Below are 10,385 nucleotides of genomic sequence, written 5' to 3'. Positions count from 1 at the left end.
GCAAAACCACGTCACGTGCTCCCCACCTCCCAGTGGCCCCTGGGTGTCCTTCACTGATGGATGTGAGGCAGAGCTTTTGAATGGGACCTCAGCTGGACTCCCATCCGTGGCAGCTGCCCACTACTTTACGCAACTCAGAATTAATCACAGGGATCCATGGCCTGAGAGGATGGGAGTGAGCTTGGCTTCTTTTCAGAAGCGACACTGCCACTGAAGAGCGTCTGGGGACCCAGTGGCAGGGACTGGTGGCCTGGCCGGGCCAGGCTGATAAGCACCCTTCCAAGCTCCTTAGGGGCAGAGCTTTTGCCACTTCTTTAAGTTTTGCATCTTAAAGCGCAACCTGAATAAAATATGACCTGCTGTGCTCCAGAGGTAGTATAATAATAATAATAATAATAATAATAATAGTTATAAAACAAATTATAAAACTACAGTCAAACATGAGCGTCAGCTTCTTAGCTTTAGAGTAAGAAAACCAACCATATAAGCATTGCCATTCCTCAGCCGAGTTGTATCCAAGGCATTGCAATGAGTGGTACAGCATAGCTAAAAGGGTATTTGGGAAGAGAGTAAAGCCAATGAACTGTCTGAGCAGAAAGCACAAAGTCTATCAGGAACCTGTCATGGAGAAAGTGTAGGACTGGGTTGCCAGCATTGAGTTCTGTCCAGCACTGCCTCACAAACTTGCCGCTGTCTCTGGTGCAAGGCAGTCAGAAGCTGCCCTTGCATTTATGTAACTGTGTGTTAACTGGCTTTAATGGGCTTTTACAAATACTTGTGGTACGGTGGCCTTTTTTTACATCCCACATTAGAAAAGAAGTGTGCTCTTCTGGTGGCACTGAGGAGGCCATGATTGTTAAATTTGGTGGGAACCATGTGCCAACGGTTGGGCAGAGCGTTACGCTTTATGCTGTATGTTTTTCTTCTTCTTACAAAGATGTACTCCTTGCTGTCTGCCTCTTGTCACGTTTCTCTGCCTGGCTGGGACAAAAAGAGCAACCCAGAGCCTTGGAACAAGCTGTGACCCAACGACCAGTACAAGGTATGGTAGGAAATACTTAACTAGGGTTATGATGCTGGTTATCTTATAGGCCAGGGATGGGGAGCCTGGTGTCCAGCAGAGATTGTTGGGACTCCAACTCCCATCAGCTCCATCCCTGAAATCTACAGAAGATGGGCTAATAATAATAATAATAATAATAATAATAATAATAATAATGGCCATTTGGCGGGAGGAATAAGAAGCTTCAGCTTTGGAAGGCCTGGTGTGTGTGATCACAGCATTTGGGGTTGGACTAGATGACCCTTGGGTTCCTTCTATGATTCTTCATTCTCCTCTCCAGTTCAATCTTCTAAACTCTGACTGAATAAGCAGGATAGATCCCTGAGTTTCTGCCACTGACTTGTGGTTCTTCCTGCAAAATTGCTTTTAAGCCCGTTAAAGTTGAATGATTAGAGATCCTTTCCTGCCACTTCCGAGTCACCTTCAATGGTAGCCCCACGTAGAGCGCATGGTCCAAGCTGGAGTTAACGCTTAACCGTGCTTCCCTCTTTCAGTTCTATGTGGTGAATGCAGACTATGACAAGCTGAAAAAAGGAGCGCCCAGATATCTGAAGAGCAAATGAATCTGGGAGCTATAGTTTGGGTCTGTGGGTTTCATGCTTTTGTAACTGGATCTGTAAAGGCTTTTAGTCAAATACAATAAATGATTGATTGATTGATTGATTGATTGATTGATGAAAAAGTGCTTTTTTACTGAGATGCTAACTTTCTCTCTGCATGCCATTCCTTGAACAGCCAAGATAAGGCTTGCTTTCATTGCTCTGTTCATTTGTGCATTTGACAAGTGTTACGTGGAGGGAAATGCAGCCCCTGGGCTGAAAAATGTCCCCCTCCTGCCCCCTTGGGTGTCCGGTGTGGCCTTCAGAGATATAGACACAACTTGGGGAAGGGTGTTTTGGCTGCTGAGCTGCGCCCCCCCTCCCATTGTGAGGGCTGAGGGTGTGATGGTGATGCCTCCCCAGCTGCTGCCATTGCCTGTGGGTTGACTGTGATGCCACAAAAACATTTGGCAGCTGAGCGGGTATAAATGTGGGCCAAGGCACAAGCCTCGGCAGTTGCCCTCCCCAAAGAGAAATGGGCAGCTTGGTGGCACTCAGCCCTGGTGGTCTTCTGCCCCGTGGCAGCAAGCTGACAAGCGGAAGGAGGCAATCGCCCGGTGCTGGGATGCTGTGGAGCAAGGAGAAGGCAAGTACAAAGTTTACTTGCTGGTGGGATCGCTACCTGAAGGCGACGGATATTCAGCTCTGGTTGATGTCTGGCAATGGACCTGGCGAGGCTGCAGCTGGTGGGTGGTTGTTGGAAGAGTTTGCGTTCAGGCTAGTGGATGCTGTGAGGCTACGCTGGCTGAGATGGATGCAAAGTGGCTTGGAAGCCTTGTTTATTAACAGGCAGCCAAACAGAGGAGGAGTCTGGGGGGACGCTGTTGGATGGGGGCCATCTCACTCACCTGTTTGCCTTTGCCTTACAGGGATGTCCGGAGCCGGTGAGGTTTTCCCCCAGTCCAAAGTCATGAAGAGAACCGCAGGACGTTCCTTTTTACACCGGAGAAATGAATGCGAAATACTAGCAGTGAGCAATGGACAAGGCCGTGGCCGTACCTGAGAGAAGGAGCTTTGAAGGGAGACTGCAGGTGAACATCTGCTGCACTGCAAGTGATGGGGCAGTGGGGAGAGAGAAGAAAATGAGGGAGGAAACATTAGGCCACATTAGGCGCACCGTCCATTGGAAGTGCTATGAAGACGCTTTGAACAGAAATAGCTTCCCCTCAGGGATTCTGGGAACTGTAGGTGGTTAAAGGGACAGAGAGTTGTTAGGCGGGTTAGGCTTAGGTTTAGGCTTAGGCTTAGGCTTAGGCTTAGGCTTAGGTTTAGGCTTAGGCTTAGGCTTAGGGTTAGGGTTAGGGTTAGGGTTAGGGTAGGGGTAGGGGTAGGGTAGGGTAGGGGTAGGGTTGAGTTGGAGTAATGTTAGGGTTAGGGTTAGGGTTCCCTTCTTGTCAGGGAACTCTGGGAATTGTAGCTCTGGTTAAGAGTTATGGGGTAGGGGGTAGGGTTCCCTTCTTGTCAGGGAACTTTGGGAATTGTAACTCTAGTTAAGGGTTATGGGTTAGCGTTAGGGTTAGAGTTAGAGTTAGGGTCAGGGGTAGGGATAGGGGTAGGGGTAGGGTTTCCTTCTTGTCAGGGAACCCTGGGAATTTTAGCTCTGGTTAGGGAGTAGGGTTGGGGTTCCCTTTTTGCCAGGGAACTCTGGGAATTGTAGCTCTTGGAGGGGAACAGGGGGTCTCCTAACAACTCTCTGCACCCTTTTCAAACTATAGCTCCCAGATTCTTTGGGGGAAGAAGCCATGAGTGTTTAAAGTGGCTTCATAGCACATGAAATGGTGTGGATGTGGCCCTGGCCTCCCTCACCCCACTGCCCCTTATTATTGAGGAATCGAAAAGATTTCCCCATGCAAATTGCTCGGAAACAATGTATTTCATCTGGAAAACTATTTAATAAAGATTACTTTTTATTAAAACCTTTGAATGTGTTTGAACTGTGTTTGAGTGCGCAGAGAATGGCCAAGGGGTGCCAATTTTATCTGCCCTCCACCATCTGATGCACTTACCAGCATGCCAAGAACAGTTTTGTGAGCTGAAGAGAGAAAGGGGCAACTCTAGATCATGGGTAGGTAAACTAAGGCCCGGGGGCCGGATCTGACCCAGTCGCCTTCTAAATTCGGCCTGTGGATGGTCAGGGAAACAGCATTTTTTTACATGAGTAGAATGTGTCCTTTTATTTAAAATGCATCTCTGGGTTATTTGTGGGGCATCAGAATTCGTTCATTTCCCCCCAGAAAAATATAGTCTGGCCCCCCACAAAGTCTGAGGGACAGTGGACCGGCCCCCTGCTGAAAAAGTTTGCTGACTCCTGCTCTAGATGGAAGCCAAAAGGAGAAGCTGGAACTGGGTAATCTCCAACTGCTTAGGCATTGCAAAGTTGCATGCAACCGGATGCCTGGCCAATGTGAGATAACTTGCTCCATATGAGGCAGCTTGTCACATCAGATGCCCCTAGCTCTTGCCACTAGGCAACACTGCTTTTCCGGTATCGGTAGACAATGGCGGGAGAGAGATAGGCAAGCACTCTTGCCCTTTGCCACCTCCATGCCTCTCATGCGCATGGGGTTTTGTTCGAAAGTTTCATAAGGTTGCCATATTTGAGAGAGCAAATAAGAGCAGAAGCAGCAGGTTGGCTGGGGTGTGTGTGTGGCTGTGGCTACGCCTGGTGGCCACTGAGGGGAGGAGGAGGAGGGAGGCCTGACGTGGCTCTTAACGTGGGGAGGGGGAGACGCTGGCTGCATTCAGCCAGCCAGCCGCCCGCCAGACTGACAGACTGCTAGAGCACTCCCTGAGCACATGCAAAAGAAAAAAACCAGGATTATTTTTTTCAAAATTTTAAAAATCTGCCCAGCTGGTGATTTCACCTTTGGAATCCTGGGCATGTCCAGGGAAAACCAGAAATATGGCAGCCCTAAAATAAATACACGAGCATTGGAATCCACTTACCATATTTTTCCGTGTATAAGACTATATTTTTTCCTAAATTTCTGAAGTTTAATTTAAAATAAGGGGTCATCTTATACACGGATAGTGCATAGTGCATTTTCTTAATTTTGAGTCCCCCAAAATAGGGGGCGTCTTATACAAGGGGGCATGTTATACACGGAAAAATATGGTAATTATAATGCGAGAATTAGTTGTGAAGAGGAGCAAAATTATAAACATGAAAGCTATTCTCACTGTGATAAATGGCAGTACTCTGTGGCACTCTTAAGGGTGTGTTGAAAGTGATTTTCAATTGCAAACGAAAACAAGCGATCCCTTTGCTAGCTTTCCAGGGCACAAAATGCTAATTCACAGATGGAGTAACAGCACCATCTTGTGAATATGTTTGCTTTCAACAGGGCATTTATAACTAACCTTCCTCCTCTCCCTTTTGGCCCAACTCCAACCTTAGCATGCACCATACTGCCATTTAAAAACATTTTTACTTGAATGTGGGAAAAGGGACCATCATTTGCATTGATCTAGCTTGGGGGACTAAGAGACCAAGCTACAATCGGGAAGTTCTGGGTTCAAATCTCACCTCCGCCATGAAATTACTAGCTGGCCTTGCACCAGTGGCAGACCTGTTCAGACACAGCAATAAACATGGTGTGATTATATGCTTTGCACTGTCCTCCCCTTTGCACGTGACAAGATGGGGTTTAAAATTTCCATTTGCAGATAGGAGCAAATGACAGTTTGTCGTTACATCTGAACATGGTAACTGGTGCCTTGTTCAGATCACAGTTTGTGAATGAGCCAGGATATCGAAGTGAACCCCCTGCACCCAGAAGCCGCATTTTGTCCCATCATGAAAATAAATGGGATTTAATTAGGTATGCTGCAGTTCAGTCCCATCGATTTCAATAGGTCTGGCTTCAAACCAAAACGGTCAGGTAAAAACTGGTGGTTGGCAACCCAGGGTTTTGTTTTTGTTATTTAAAGGGCACTGAAGGTCTGTGCCTTTAACAGGTGCGTGAGGCAGGGATAAATTTGTCTGATCGCAAAAATAATAGCAGACTTATAAATTTCCCGGACCCCTCCCCCCAAAAAAAGATTATATTTAAGACCCCTCACTGAATAAATTTCCAAAAAAAATATGTTTCATCCCTTAAAATGAGCCAGCTGTCTGTTAAACGTGTAGGAGCCACAGGAATTTTCCTTATAACACATGGAGGGATGGTTTCACTCACCAAGTCTCAGGCGCGCATATAAGAGAATGTATTTCCAGTGTGGTGTTTATAGCCTTGGTTTCAGAAATATGTTTGAAAGCATCCTCTCAGCGCCTGCAAAGTGCTGTGGCATTAAATGGTGGCGAAAAGCCTCTATGGCAAGAGTTTCCCAAACTCGGTTCTCCGGCTGTTTTTGGACAACAGTTCCAATCATCCCTGGCCACTGGTCCTGCTAGCGAGGGATGATGGGAGTTGTAGTCCAACAACAGCCAGAGACCAAAGCTGGGGGGGGGGCACTGCTGTATGGTCTGCATAGCATCTTTGTGTGGACAGGCGGAGTCCCCCCTAACCCAAGGCAAGTCCCGAGCGGAATAATGAGTCAAGACAACATGCTATGGGATTCAAACTGGCCACAACTTTATTATGTTTCAGATGTGGGTAGACCTTGGCTCAGGCATTGGGCGTTTATCCCTCCCAGTCCCCAGCTGGGGATCTGGGAGACATCAGGGTTATCCAGAATGTGTGGGGATTGGGCTGGCTCTGGAGAACTTATGTTCAAGCAGAGAGCCTACCTCCCGTTTCGCCGCCATCGCAGGGAAGAGCAATGACAACCTCTCGGCGTATGGCCAGTGCCTCCCCTCAAGACCCCTTTAATGGGGAACCCTGGGATTACCGCCACAAGGGAGACGTGGGTCACTGCTTCTCCCCCCCCCCCCATTTAGGAAGGTAGACTAAAGGATTCCGCCCAAGGCCTGAAACCGCCAAAGTTGTGACATTTTGCTACAGGAAAGGCAAAACCTGCCAATGCAGGAAAATTGCTTTCCGGCCCTTCAACAGAGACCTTGATGTAGCAGTGCCTGCATGTGGAAAAGATGTTAACCTGCAAAAGAAGACTTAACTGAGGGAGAGGAGGGTGGAAGAAGCTCTGGAGCCGACTGCCTGCTTCACAGGAAATATTCCCCTTGTGTTGTGTGGGCAGGACGGTCCCTCCTCTTACCTGGCCAATCCCCTGGCAACGCCTCCCCAGGTGGGATTGGGTGATTGGCTGACATAGGCGGAGACCTCCGTTGTATCCAGCCTGGGGAGGATGAAGCCAGCCTGAACTACCAGGAGTCGCTCTGGGATCCAGGGGGCTGCACGCTCCCATTTGATGTGGGGAGCGGTCATTCCCTCCTCTGGGGACTCCAATACAGGGGCCAGGGGCTTAGCAAGATGTAGCTCCTGTCTCTCCTGTTCTCATCCTGAAGCAAAGTTCTTAACCCGAGGTACTATTTTTGGGTTAGCGGAGTCTGTAACCTGAAGCGTCTGTCACCCGAGGTACCACTGTAGTGGGTCCAACGGTCATGAAAGCAGTTTCTGCACACGCTGTAGAGGGAATCCAGGGGCAGATGGGGCTCATCCGCCTGGGAAAACAGCCCATCTAGGAGAAGAAAAACTGATCCTCAATCTCCACTGCCTTGAGGGAGATCTTTGGGAGAGAAAAAGGCTAAGGAGGAAACCTGGAGTGGAGTCGCTAAGATGGTTGGATGATGTCTTGTAGGCCTCCTTCTGGCAACTCCTTCAGCCAAGCTGGCGCCAAACGTCTTGCTCGGCTTTCCTTTGGACCACATCAGTGAGGCCGAGAGTTGGGTCTTGTCATCTGGGCAGCCCAGGACCTCCAGGGAGGTCAAGCAATGTGGCAGGCAGCAGTGACGAGTTACCGGTCTCTGCAGCCACAGCAGGGGCTGTGATTCTCCAACGGTTTGATTTCATCCCTAGAAGCACACTCCTCCCGAGACAGGCGACACATAAATTCCACCTAAGCATATGAGGGAGGGGTCTTGCAGGCAGTTTGCTGGGTGTTAAGAGTCCAACAGGGACGTGGGTGGCGCTGTGGGTTAAACCACAGAGCCTAGGACTTGCCGATCAGAAGGTTGGCGGTTCGAATCCCCGCGACGGGGTGATCTCCCGTTGCTCGGTCCCTGCTCCTGCCCACCTAGCAGTTCGAAAGCACGTCAAAGTGCAAGTAGATAAATAGGTACTGCTCCGGCGGGAAGGTAAACGGCGTTTCCGTGTGCTGCTCTGGTTCGCCAGAAGCGGCCACATGACCTGGAAGCTATATGCTGGCTCCCTCGGCCAATAAAGCGAGATGAGCATCGCAACCCCAGAGTCAGTCACGACTGGACCTCATGGTCAGGGGTCCCTTTATCTTTACCTTTAAGAGTCCAACAACATCTGCAAACCGACAGGTTAGCCAGCCCTGGCGCATTGTTTGGCTGGCTCCAACTGCTGCCTGTCACTTACATCTCTTCTCCCAGATCAGGTGTCACACATTCTGGCCCATCCAGTGGAATAGAGCCCAGCAATCATGCTTTGTGGCTTGTGAGGTGTATGACAAACCCGCCTGTTTTGTGGTCCCGGGAGATTTTTCTTGCCTCTGAAACATGCACAAAAGGTGGGGTGCATTTGGTTCAGTTGTGCACACCTGCCTTCGTTGACACACACACAAAAAGTTCCTCCTCCACTCCCACCTTGTGCTAAATAAGACAAGCAGGGATGGGAGCTGTTAATTGTGACGTTAATAGATGGCTTGCTCAACTGAAGGGTGATTTTCACTCGATATTTTTACATGGGGGAAGAATGAAAGTGGCAGCTGGGTTTAATCAATAATGCAAAAATAGGAAGCGTTAAAGGGCACCAAGATGTGAGCCAATGTATATTGTTGCATAAATAATTTCGTTAAAAGTTTTATTTATGACTCAGTGTTCATCTCATAGGTTTTCGAGCCAAGCGACTCAGCCTGCCAAAGCCCATCAACTTCTTTGTAAAATAACTGGCAGAGTACAATAAAGGCCAAATTGGACAATTGGCCGTTAACGGAGTTTGTTTCACCGTCCCATCAATGAGTGTAGAAGCCAGGTGGAGAAAATGGCCAGTTGTGTGCCTGCTGGGTTTGGCTACTCTAAAACGCAGATGTTCTTTCTACCCAGAATCAGCCACTTGAGATGGTGGTGGGTTTGAGACTCTTTAAAGGGTCTTCAGAGAGAAAGATGAACACATCTGACCACTCCAGTCACCATGAAGTGATGCTATGCAGACCATCAAAATGAACAAGAGCTTTGCCGGAGGGTTTAAATGTCTCATAATGGTTTCGGGAGCTGTTCTGCCTTCTCCTCGCTTCCCTCTCATCTGAATTTTTATCACCAATAGCAACAACACATCACAACAGCAAGACTCTTCACCATTAAGTGCTTTTAAAATGAGTTGTCCTTCTGCACCTTTTCTTTTGTCTTCCTCTGTTTCATCCTTTCTGCTCTTCACCTAGGGTGGAGTTTATCCCAGAGGGTTCAGGGCTGCACTGGCTGCCAATCTGCTTACCAAGTTCAAGGTATAGTATAGAAAGCTCTTAGTAGCTTGGAACCAGTGTGCCTGCAAAGAGCAGTTCGCCCCACACGTACCCACTTAGCTGCTTCGATGGGTGGCGTTGGCACTACTGCAAGTGCCACATAATGCCCGTCCCACATTTGTAAGAACTCAATCATTTAGTGTGGCAACAGTTTCACTTTGGAACTCCCTGCCTCTTGAAATCAAGCAGGTGTTTTCCCTGCGCTCTTTTCGTCGCCTGCTGAAAACACCCTTCTTTAGACGAACCAACCCAGATGCCTAGAGAGATGAAGCCATTTTAATTAGTTTTAGTATTTTAACTTTTGTATTTTTTAAAAGTCAGGTCATCATTTTTTCTGGATTTTAGTGTTTTTGGTTTTTTTTGTAAGCCTCTTTGAGGGATGCAGGTGGTGCTGTGGGTTAAACCACAGAGCCTAGGGCTTGCCATTCAGAAGGTTGGCAGTTCGAATCCCCGCGATGGGGTGAGCTCCCGTTGCTCGGTCCCTGCTCCTGCCAACCTAGCAGTTCGAAAGCACGTCAAAGTGCAAGTAGATAAATAGGTACCACTCCGGCGGGAAGGTAAACGGCGTTTCTGTGCACTGCTCTGGTTCGCCAGAAGCGGCTTAGTCATGCTGGCCACATCACCCAGAAGCTGTACGCCGGCTCCCTCAGCCAATAAAGCGAGATGAGCGCCACAACCCCAGAGTTGGCCACAACTGGACCTAATGGTCAGGGGTCCCTTTACCTTTAAGCCACTTTGTGTGTGTGTGTTTGACCAATACAAGGGAGTATAAAATTTATGAAATAAATAAGATATGTCTTGCCCAGCATCTTCTCCCAGCTTTGCCTTCCTGGCCGAACTACATGTTCCATGCTGTCATGCCCAAGCAGCAACTTTAAAAAGAGAGAAATGAATAGCAGTTTTAGGAAAAGGGGAGCAATTTTAGGACAAAGAATCAGCAGAGGTGCTTAAGCTTTTCCCCACCCACAATTTCTGCACTTCACACTGCCCCTGCAGAGTTTCCACGGCATGCTTAACTCAGGGAAGCTGCCTTTTGGCTAAGGCTACCCACCCTTCTCTGCTGTCCTCTCATGAAGCTGCTCTTGATCTTAAAACTGCATCGGGGGTTCAGTTCCAGATACTTGCATGTATCTCATAATTACCTTTCCACCCATGTCAGTTTCAGATTAGTGGTTATGTTT

The 10,385-nt window shown here is 48.3% G+C and overlaps 1 long non-coding RNA gene across 1 annotated transcript; it reads left to right on the top strand.

Moving 5' to 3' along the window:
- Positions 1-1,520: 1,520 nt before the first annotated feature.
- LOC308587809 lies at positions 1,521-3,580 on the top strand. Its single transcript, XR_014008529.1, has 4 exons — positions 1,521-2,248; positions 2,532-2,892; positions 3,044-3,151; positions 3,189-3,580. It is a non-coding gene; the product is annotated as an uncharacterized lncRNA (long non-coding RNA).
- The last annotated feature ends 6,805 nt before the right edge of the window (positions 3,581-10,385 follow it).

Source organism: Podarcis bocagei, assembly GCF_964188305.1.
Source record: "Podarcis bocagei genome assembly, chromosome: 5".
NCBI lineage: Eukaryota > Metazoa > Chordata > Lepidosauria > Squamata > Lacertidae > Podarcis > Podarcis bocagei.
This window is presented reverse-complemented; position numbering and strand designations above follow the sequence as displayed.